We start from the raw sequence: 12,392 nt of genomic DNA, 5'->3' as shown, positions 1-12,392 counted from the left end.
ACAAATATATCTGAAATGGAATCATTTCATTTGTGAACAGCAGGAAATGAAATGAAAGAGGGTCCAGAAATATGTATTTTCATGTGACTCATGCAGCTATAGAGGAAGTGAGCTGTTGTGTTCTCATTGGTGATTCATAAATTTTTCCTGGGTCAGTTTGGAACTGGGTGCCATAGTATGAACTATTACTACCTCCCCAAATCAGAAAATAGTTTGGCTTAATTCTGAGCAAAAGTCCATGCTTCAGACCCTATTGTGCTACAATGACATTGGGAGCATGTCCGTGTCTAAGGTTTTCCAATAATCCCATGCTATGGCCCTCTCCACTCGCAACTCTTTGTAACCTGCCTTGACAATTACCAAGCCTTTCATTGGCAGCAGGGAGATTTTGCCCCCCTTCCTCTGGTACCTATTGGAATGATGCTGTGGCAGCAGGCAAAACACCCAGGGATTTGGGAAAATGAAATTTTCTCAGGGCACATTGCAATCATACAAACATATGAATACAAGTTTTATGGCTGTCGATTTCCTCTCCACAAATATTCATGCCTATTGCATATTACTATATTTCCCAGCATGCCTGGCAACTGTGACACTGCAGTAGAAGCAGCATCAGGAAGAGAAGGAAGCCCCCAGCAAGAACTTGTAGTAGTTACTATAATTGCTGCCAGGGCAGCTAAGTGGAAATAGGGTGGCCACTTCTGAATCACCAAAACAGGGGACATGCATCATCATCATCATCATCATCATCATCGATCAAAAGGACAAAAGAAGAGTCTGATTTGCATAAAATCTGCATATGCTAATTTATATGTATAGACAGAAATTTAGAAATAATGATTATACTTGAGATACAAATACAGTACATCTCACCATGATGTGGAAGACTGTGATCAGGTGACCTTTGTGCCTGCTTAGTCTGCTGTTGATGGACAACTTCAAGGCCCAGCCCTTCCTTCTAGTGGTTCTTTATCTTTATACTAGACATGGACTGGACAGCCTTCCAAACAGAGTGCAGTCCTCTGGCAGCCTTCTAAACGGAGGTCTGACCTCTGTAAAAGAGGACACATGGCCAGCCGGGGTGGGAAGGTGGGAAGGGTGGTGACACAATGGAAGGAGTTCTTTTTCTGGACTGGATTACAATCCAGCCTGGAAAAATATACATATTATTAAATTTGTGTGAAGAGTCACTAAGGTTTGTATTTTGAACCAGGAAATTCTGGAACTTCATTAAAAGTAAGTAATTTTTCAAACATGTATTATCAAAGAAACAGAAAGAGAGAATGAACAAACCTTTGGAATATGGGAAAAAAACCATTAAGAGGAAACAGCTTGTGGAAACACTTTCCAAGGGATGCAGGGAGATCAGCTCTACCCCACCCCCCCAAAAAAACCCTGTTTGAAAAGCACAGATTGGCAATTAATAATTGGTTTCCCTTTGCACCACAAATAGTTGGTAACATAAAATGCACCCATGTTCATAGACTTCTACGCTTTCCTCATAGAATACCTAAATTCAAAATGGCAGAATTTTGTATTAAACATATTTAGGACACATTTCTCCCTTCTGCATTATGTTGCATGAAGCTCCTTTTTCCCCTTCTTTCTTCTTCTTCTCCCCCTCAGGTCTTTCACTGCCCTTGCTGTAGATAACTGTGAGTACTTCTTGCATACAAATGTCTCAAGAGCATTTCAAACTTTCTTCTGTGAATTGAATGTCATCTCTTTCATCCAAAGGCACAAAAGCATCTAAATCTTCACTGTCATCTTCCAAAGCTAGGAAAGCTTTCAGTTGAGAACCTGTCAGACATGTCTCATCAGTCTTTTCCATGGAAGGCAGATGGGCCAAGCGTGTCTTTGTATCTGTATCCCATGAGTATCCGATCAGCTGCTAATTAATCTTAATGTAGTGACTTTTCCACCAGCAAAGTTCTGACATCACAGACATGCACAAACATCCCTATTTCATAAAAAATGTACAATTCCAAGTTCTATAAAGAATCTCAGCCTCTAACTAGGGATACATGAATCATTCTGTTTCCAGGCCATAGTGTTGTATCCATTGTTAGTCACATAGAGTAGACACATTGAAATGAATGAGACTTAAGTAAGACACAACTAATTTAAGTCCCTTTCATTTCAGTGGGCCTACTCTATGCTGGGCTATTTATTAATTTATTTATTACACTTTTATACCACCCAATAGCCGAAGCTCTCTGGGTGGTTCACAAAAATTTAAATCATGAAGAGCATAAAAACAACCAACAATCTAAAAACACAAATACAAAATACAATATAAAAAGCACAACCAGGATAAAACCACACAGCGAAAATTGATATAGGTTAAAATATGGAATTAAAACAGCAAAGTTTAAAATTTGTTAATAGGTGTTAAAATACTGAGAAAATAAAGAGGTCTTCAGCTGGCGATGGAAGGAATACAGCGTAGGCGCCAGGTGGACCTCTCTGGGGAGCTCGTTCCACAGCCGGGGTGCCACAGCGGAGAAAGCCCTCCTCCTAGTAGCCACCTGCCTCACTTCCTATTATTATTATTATTATTATTATTATTATTATTATTATTATTTATTTATTTATTTATATAGCACCATCAATGTACATGGTGCTGTACAGAGTAAAACAGTAAATAGCAAGACTCTGCCGCATAGGCTTACAATCTAATAAAATCATAGTAAAACAATAAGGAGGGGAAGAGAATGCAAACAGGCACAGGGTAGGGTAAGCAGGCACAGGGTAGGGTAAAACTAACAGTATAAAGTCTACACAACTACACAACATCCTTTGGCAGGGGCTCACGGAGAAGGCGAACACTGGATACTATCCCATATCAGTTTCTCATGTGTTCATCCAGAAGTCAATTCTTTCAATCCCATTTCTGCACAAATCTGTGAATTAAAAAGAAATCCACATGAAAAAAAAATCACATTTAAACAGACTTTTATTTATTTTGTCTCAAAACGCACTTTTCTAAGGGTGCAATTCTATGCATGTTTAGACAGAAAAGTCCTACAACTACCAGCATTCACCAGCCAGCTATGCATAGGATAGTTTCCTGTTTCCCAATCTAGTGCAGTAGCGATTGGGAGACATTCATGTTAATGATGGCTCCTGTTTAACAATAATGATATTAACTGTGTATATGATTGGTCTTTTATATTTCAAAAGTTAGGCAACATTATAAAACATAATTTAATGAGGTACAAGAGTTTACAAACAAGGTATAATTGTTATCAGTCCTCCCCAGTACTCAAAAAAGTAGCTGATTAGCTTGACATCTGTTCCAGGTAAATTAGTTGAAAGCATTATTAAAGATAACATTAATAAGCATATTAATAAGAAGGACAAGCCCTGCTGAACAAGAATCAACATGGCTTCTGCAATGGCAACAATAAACATGTAGAGGGGGTAATTGTGTAGGCATTGTTTACTTAGACATCAAAAAGGCCTTTGTTAAGGTCCCTCACCAAAGACTAAGGAAGCAAGATAAGCAGTCATGGAATAAGATCCTCTTATGGATCAGTAACTGGTTAAAGAACAGGAGGCAGAGAATAGGAATAAAAGGTATGTTCTCCCAATGGACAGATACAAGCACTGGGGTCCCATAAGCGAAAATATTGGGTCCAATGGTTTTCAACGTGTTCATAAATTATCTGGATTTAGGAATGAGCAGTGAGGTGGCCATATTTACTGATGACACCAAAATATTTAAGGTTGTTAAAACAAAATGGGATTGCAAAGAGCTGCAAGAGGATCTCTCCAAACTGGGAAAAATCGGCATCAAAAGGAAAAAATTGGTTCAATGGAAACAAGTGTAAAGTGTTACAAAACATCCCAACTTCACATGTACAGTGATGGAATCTGAGTTAGTGGAGACTGACCAAGAAAGGGTTAAGGTGGGCATCTCAATGAAAATGTGGATAGGGAGACATTTTTCTCCCTCTCTCAAAATACTAGAAACTGTGATCATCCCAACTGTGCACAGGTTGGTGGAAGATTCAGGACAGATAAAAGGAAGTACTTTTTCACACAGAAGTACATAGTTAAACTATGAAAGTCACTACCACAAGATGTAGTGATGGCCACAAATTTGGATGGCTTTAAAACAGGATTGGAAAAATTCATGGTGGATCAGGCTGTCTGTCAATCCTGATGGCTATATGCCACATCCTTTATCAGGCCTATGTTCACCAAGGAGAAACGGTGTGTGCTGCTGTTGCACGCCTGTCCTGCTTGTGGGTTTCCTATGGGCAGCTGGCTGGCCACTGTGTAAGCAGAATGTTGAATTAAATGGACCTTGGTCTGATCCAGCATGGCTGTTCTAATGTTCTTATGTTGATACTGATTTTGATGTCATGTAAATTAGATAAACAGGAAACAAATTATAACTTTTTTTGCCATTCCAAATTGTGAAGATCTAGTTAAACTCCACAAACCTTGGCATTTATTCAAATGAGAGGCAATATATAAATATTGTTAATAAATAAAGGAATATGGATTGCTATCTAGTTACTCTTTAGCACAATAAGACACACAGACACACACACACACAGAGTTCTTCACAACATCTGTCAGAGCAGGAAGTAACAGAATAACAATGAAATACAATTTGCAATTAGTTATAATACAGCAGAGTGATACATGCAACAAAACCTGCAAAAATTAGAGAAGCACCCCTATTAAAAACCAGCCAACAACCTAAGTGATCTCCTAGAAGATATGGTTAAATAAAATGTCTTCACCAGGCACCAGGAAGATATTACTTTTGGCACCAGGAAAGCCTCAGTGGGAAGGGATTACAATGTACAAAGGAATAGAATTGCTAAGGTCTTGTCTTCCTTTACCACCTACCTAACTTCAGCAGGCAAGGAAGCAGTGTAGGGTGCCCCCAAAGTCAGGGGGCTGTGAATCCACTCTAGGTTTCAGTGAGAACTCTAAAGGAGCTATCCAAGGTGCTGAAGGCAATCCCCCAAAATGGAGTCAGCAGCTTGGATAGCTCTTTTGATTTTTGACAGTTTCTAACTGAAACCCAGAGTGGATTCACAGCCCCACTGGCATTCGAACCACCAGCCTACACTGCAAGGAAGACTTGTAGAATGGAGAAGGCCCTCTAATGACATCATCAGGCCTTCAGAAGAGGATGTGAGATCCATAAGCACAACATATTTTCACTTTGTTAAAAAAAAAAGTCCCCACAAAAGGGAGTTGGAGGAAGGGACTTTTTCTATTTTATGTTAATATATCCACTAAACCAGAAACAATTTTTCTTGACTTTAAATTTGCTAATGGAAACTCACACATCCCAATATTAACAGCATAAATAAGGCTAGAGGTTATTCCTAGAACTTTCTCTGATAAGAAATAATAAAAAATAAGCTTATGACAAAGTATAGGATGCATTTATATTTAAATATTTGAAATGGACCTAATATGTGAAATGAATCAGAGTCTTTTTCTCCTTGAAAGAATAACCTGCCTTGATTCCCTGATTGGTTATTTCACAGTAAATAATGCTGACTCTTAATAAAATATATGTTGTCAGTATCAGATGGGTAAAACTGCATTCAGAGACACAGATTTGTAAACACATGAATATTTTAGAAACACTGACTGTGATGTGAATGCATTACTTTTTGAAGCATCTAAAGCATGATAAGAGAAGAAGTCATTATAAGTTCAATTCCACTGGAATTCACCAGCTACGACTGCTCGCAAACAAGACAGAGCCAAAGAATACATTAGGCACTCGTGGCTCTTTTTATTTCATCCTTAGTTCGTCAGGGAATCAGCACAGCTGCCAAAGATAATGCCAGTATAGTACATTGAAAATAGTGAGTACAGTAGATTGGAATTAATAGATATAGGCCCAAATTGGATGTTATGCCTTCTCTCAGAGCACTTAATGAAAACTTTGTTGATGTTGCAATACTCCATGCCAAAGAACATCAGAGCACTTCTGGATCAGACCAAAATTCTGGGCATAGGATTGTTCATTTTCCTAGCTACCAGATTGGAGCCCTGGCTCTGACCTCGTAGCCAGGAAGCCATGCGACCCACCTCCCCCCTGCCCCCTCATAGTCTGCATGGAGAAAACCATGCTGGCTACCTCTCTATGCTCACAAAGCAGTGCAGAGAAATGGGGAGGGAGGGGACATTTCTGGTTGGCGAGGGGAGGATATCGGGGCAGCAACCATAGGAAAAATGCTATAACCACCCCATCCTCCTTTGCTCCTTTTCCCTGAAACCTCCACTGGACTACAGGAAACACCTGTTTAGCCAAGGCACCTCCTGCTCTTCATAGGATACTCATAAGCCTCCACGTTCAGTGGCTTAAGAGTAACCAGGGCCCATTCCATAGGATTGTGCCCTGTGTGGTCAAATGGATGCTCCTATGGGAAGTTCACCAAGAGGTCATAAGCACAGTGGTACCCTCCTGCTCATGTTGCTCAGCAACAGGTATTGAGAGGCATTCTACCTTTGATATGGATGTTTCACCTGAATGGGCATCATTTTGCTATTGCTTTCATTGAACCAGGTTTGCCATTTTAATTCACATTTCCCCAGTTTGGAGACAACCACTTTGAGCACTATCTCTTTTTGTTTTAACCATCTTAAATAATTTGGCATCATTTGGCAACCTTGGCCACATCACTGGTTGCCTCTAACTACAGATCATTTATGAAAAAGTTAAAAACTACTGGTCCCAATTCAGCAGTCGGGGGACCCCACTGTATACATCCTGGGGGGACCCCCTGCATACATCCCTCCATTGCAAGAACTGTGAATTTATTCCCACTTTCTTCTTGTTCTCTCACCATTTATTAGTCCAAAAGAAGACCTGTCTTCTTATCCCATCATTCTTTTCATTTATTTCATTTCTATATTGCCCAATAACCAAAGCTTTCTTTGGTTATTCCCATGATACTGAATTTTTTGATCTGCCCAGAAAGTTTTGGCTTTTGAGTGCTACATTTGGTAAGGAGACACTGTGATCACTTTCTCCCGTACAATCAGCCCCACACACTCAGGTCCTCTGGGAAGAATCTACTTCAGCTAGTACAAACTAGATTAACAACTGTTACCCAGAGGACCTTCTCTTCTGCTGCTCCCAGACTGTGGAATAGCCTGCTGGAGGAAATTCGTCAACTTGATGGTCTTTTAGAATTAAAAAAAAGCAATAAAGACTGATCTATTCCGGCAGGCCTATCCAGTGAAACTTTAGAATGTTTTAAAGATGTTTTAATCATGTATGGTATGTTTTTAATCAATTTTTAATGTGTATTTTATATTATGTTTTTATACTGTTCATTTTATACTTTGAATGGTTTTAGTTTTTGTGAACCACCCAGGGAGCTTCGGCTGTTGGGTGGTATAAAATGCAATAAATAAATAAAAAGCCTTTTAGAAGTCCAAATAAAACACGCCTACCAGATCACTGAGAAGTAATGCCTGTGAACCTTTGACTAGGTGTGTTGGCCAAAATCTTTGTGAAATCTTGGCATGAGCGGAACCATTAGGTTCTGTTCTGAAAAGTTTTGATGGAGAACAACTTTTATCAAAACTTTCTGGTGGAGCATGACATTTGGAATGGACTACGTAATCCATGGTGGGCATGTGCAGAGAGGCATAAAATGGGCTACATGAGTGCTGCTAGGTCTCTAACATGCTTAAGGAGCTGGCAATATTGTTTGCTGTATGGTGTTTCAAATGCTTTGGAGCACATAACCCACCTTTCATGTATTTCAGGAACCTGCTAGAAAGCAGCAATGGGTTTGCTCTAAGTCCCAACACACAATATGGTTGTGTCCCAGATTTCTGTTCCTTGTTCTCAAGAAAAACCTCCACACCAGTTTACAACAAATTCTTGACACAATTATCATAGCAATTATTCACTTCTTGATGTGTTTTTCATCTGTGGATATTCCTTATATATTGACTTAAGAAATTTGATCTCATCTTTTGTATTTTTTGAGGCAGCTAACAAAGGCAGAAAAAATTATGGAACAATCTAATTCTAAAATATAATGGAGCAACCCTGAAAAGGCAGCAAACCCAGCAGAGAAAATGGCAGCAGGAAATAAACAGTAGAGCCTCTCCATGGCCTCAGGGCAACCTCAGAAAATGTCCTGATATGTATCCTTCCAGCTGGAGTTCTCACCTCTGCAGAAGATAGCACTTTGAAAGTAGCAATCCATGAGACATATTAATGAGAGGTCATACTGAGGCCTTAGCTAGACCTACCTTTTGTTCCGGGGGAGAGGAGGGGAGACCTCACAATTAACGCGAGATCTCGCCCTCATTTACACGTAAGATGTGACAACCTCAGGAAGAGAGGCATCGCGCCTGCCACTATTTTAATTTTCTTAAAGGAGACGGAGCACACAAACGCTCGTGCGCAAAGGTAAGGGTTGTTTTTTTAAAAAAAATACCTAATTTCCCTGCTCCCCCCTACCCCTGATGGACGCAGCACTCCTCGCTCCGCACGAGTAAACGCACGGAAATGAGCCACACGCTTCGCGGTCTCGGGCAGCCCGAGACCACAGAAAAAGCGGACCCAAAGGGTACGGCTGTATCCTGGGGCAAGGGAGGGATGATCCCTCCCTGATCCCGGGATCCCCTGTGCATCATGTGGATGCACAGGGATGATCCCGGGGTTTGCCCCAGGATATAGCCTGGTCTAGCTAAGGCCTGAGAAGTGAACAGAGCACAGATCATGTGAGTCACTGAAAAAATGGAGTTCACATGACTACCTGAAGTATAGGTGTAAATGGGTAAAAATACGTATGGCAACTTCTTTTACTGGACCATTTGCAAACAGGATTAAACATTCTCCTGTTTATGCACAGTGGAGCTACTCCCCTGCATGCAGGGCCCTGATTTGGATTGGGATCATGGTGCTACAAGACAGGAGGGTTTAAGTTTTCCCTTACCCATTTCATCCCATAATGTTACTTCCCTCTGTGTGTGTGTGTGTGTGTGTGTGTGTGTGTGTGTGTGTGTGTGCAGGGGGGGGTGTTTGGAAAAAAGAAAAGAAAATCTCCTTTGATTCCATGAAGATTACTGTTTTTATTATTTTAATGTGGAATTTCAGGATGAATTTTTTTTTGGGGGGGGGGTGATCCTCTTGAGGTACCACAGTCCCAATCTGAATTGGAGCCATGCACATTTATTTATTTATTTATTTCAACTATATCCTGCCTTTTTTTCCTCCTCAAGGAACCCAGGGCAGCATACACAATCCTCCTCCAGTCCAATGTATCCTCACAACAACAACCATGTGTGTGGTAGGTTGGGCTGAGAATCAGTGACCAGCCCAAAGTCATGCAGTGAGCTTCCATGGCTGATTGGGAACTAGAACCTGGATCTCCTGAGTCCCCGTCCAGCATTCTAGCCACAACACCACACTTAGGCCATTACGTTCTTACAATATTTGCAGGAATGTAGGGGAAATAGCTTTGTCATGCATGAATAGGAGAACATTTAGTTTGGCCCAAGTCAACAAAACTAAGGCCATTCTTAAAGGTGGCCTAAAAATAAGTTGAAATAAATGATAGGATAGGATAGGATAGGATATTTATTTCTTACCTGCCTCTCTTTCTGGATCGAGGTGGGGAACAACATTAAATACAAAATCACCATAAAATGCATAAAACTGATTAAAAACATGTAAAGCTGAAACAATATCAAAAATAACAATTGGACATTTTAAAAAACAGCTGGGTAGGCCTGCCTGAAGAGATCAGTCTTTATGGCTTTCTTAAATAAGTAAATAAATTCTTAAATAAATAAAATTAAACATAATTCCCGTGTCTTATAAAGGCAATTGGAATGGCACCAGATACAATGTCATTGTTATTCTTTGCCAGCAAAAGAGCTAAACCTTGTGATTTGACTATATATATATATATATATATATATATATATATATATGGTTTGCATTGTTGTTTTACATTTTACATTTTGTAGGCAACTCAGGGAATTTGCTGAAGGGTAGGATATAAATCTGTCAAACAAATCAATAATAAATTATATCATATTTACGTGGCTATCCATTTAGATGTGACATGGGAATACTTCAGCAATAAAAGCAAACAGGACTTAAGGGTTCTTTGGACTAATGTGCACCTTTAAAAGTAGGGGAGGAGGTGAAGGGGATGTTTTATATCAGATTGGGTGTTGTTGTTGAAAGATTGTACAAAGTAGAGAGTTTTCTTAATAGAGGATGCAAGTTAATAGCAAGAGCTGCAGTCCTACACTTACCTGAGGCTAAGACCCGTTGAACTTAATGAGATTTACTTCTGAGTACACATGAATAGGATTGCACTGTAGGTTATTCATTATGAAATAAACAAATACACAAACTGGAAGAATAGTCTTAGGGCCTTGCTAGACCAGGCCTTAGTGCGCCTTCCAACCCGGTTTCCCTGCTGTGCGTCCAGATGACGCACAGAGGAATCCAGCGGCAGGCCGCAGTGAGGCCTGGTCTAGCGCGCCACAAGCTAAGTCGCTTATGGCACGCTTTTTCCCCAGCTCCGGCCTCAGGCCGGGGCTGGGGGAAGTGTGGAGACTTCCGCGGCAGAAGTGGAGAAATTGTTAATAGCTGACAACTTCTAATGGACAAAGCTGTTAGTTTTGGTTTCTCCCACATTTGATTTTTTATTATTATTATTTTTAATAATCTCAAGTTCTTTCTATCCTGAATATGAAGAAATTTAATATTTATTAAATTCTTATAAAAACCAAACTGAAATGAAATTCTCATCCAGACCTACTGAAGGCATGGATGGGCCAGGGCTCCATAGAGCATGTGCTTTGCATGCAGAGAGCCTCTTGTGGCGCAGAGCGGTAAAGCAGCAGTTTCTGCAGCTGAAACTCTCCCCATGGCCTGAGTTCGATCCCAGCAGAAGCTGGTTTCAGGCAGCCGGCTCGGGTTGACTCAGCCTACCATACTCCCGAGGTCGGTAAAATGAGTACCCAGTTAGCTGGGGGAAGCTGTCGTCCCTCCAAGAGTCAGTAATGACTCAGTGCTTGCATGAGAGGTTCCTTTCCTTTCCTTCCCTTTGCATGCAGAAGGCCCCAGGTTCAATCCCTGGCATCTCCAGGTAGGGTGAGGAAAGAATTGTGTCTGAAAACCTGGAGAGAAGCAGTGAGTCAGTATGGACCATACTTGGCCTGATGTCCCAAGTATTGGCAGCTCCAAGAAGCAACACACACATATAGGGATTGTATGTCATCAAGTCAACCTGCTTGTTCCATGCAACCAAATAAGGTTTGAGCCAGTGGAGGCTGGTGGCTCGGATTTCAGTAGGTCTGTTAATCCATTCAGATTTTCAGTCAGAACCAGTCAGAACTCTAAAGGAGCTAAAATAGGTTTAGCACCTTATGTGGCTCCTTTGGAGTTCTGGTTAGTTCTGACTGAAACCCAGAATAGATTCACAGACCCACCAAAATCAGAACCACCAGCTTTTACTGGTTTGACCACCAAAAGTATTTCACTTCCTGAGTATAAATCTCTGGAGGTGAATGTCAAGCTTATCACCTCATTATTATGAAGAGTTTCACGTTAGTGAAAACCAAGGAGCAGAATGAACATTAAAGATTCATCAAAAATCCCATGATTATTTAAAAAGTAACTGACCATACATTGCAATGTAATTAGCCATTGGTATAAAGAAAATGACCCCTTTTCTACCACATTGCTCAGCTTAATAGCAGCCACTGAGGATGTTTTTCTTCATGATGTACTATTACTGACTTTGACTATCGAGTTCAGGGTTGATTAAGAAAATTACAGCCATTTGGATTCATAATAATTGGATTAATGTTGCTGCTGATAATAGGATGTATGCATGTGAAGGCACACCTTCAACCCATGAAAAAATAATCCCTCAAGTAAATCCTAAGAAACTGCTGATAAAATGAAATTTTACTGCAGCTTTTCTTAGTGTGTATTATCACAGTTTATGGGGAGGGGGAATCATGAAAACCTTTGCTTTTTCTATCCTTTTCATCAGCCTTGAACTTGTGTGGTAATTGGTGTAAAACATAAAGATCTTTGTACAATTATTCTTTTTTATTATACTTTAATCACTATTAATTATTTTATTTTACTTTAACACCTTTGAGGTAGCATTGCTTAATGGGCCCAGAGAATCTTATTCAGCAGAAATAGAAATAGAACCCTTTCTCCCACTGTTTAAAGAGAACCATTTAAAACTAACTGCTCCAATGGAATAGCGGGAGATGGAGAACCCCTTCCCCACAACTCACCATAACTCCCATCTCTACTCTTCTTTACTCAAAATAGTCCCTTGTTATCTTACAGTTGCCTTCCAAATATAAGCAATAAATCACTTCTAGGAGCTGAGTTCCAGCAT

Source organism: Elgaria multicarinata, chromosome 6, assembly GCF_023053635.1.
Source record: "Elgaria multicarinata webbii isolate HBS135686 ecotype San Diego chromosome 6, rElgMul1.1.pri, whole genome shotgun sequence".
Lineage (NCBI taxonomy): Eukaryota > Metazoa > Chordata > Lepidosauria > Squamata > Anguidae > Elgaria > Elgaria multicarinata.
This window is presented reverse-complemented; position numbering follows the sequence as displayed.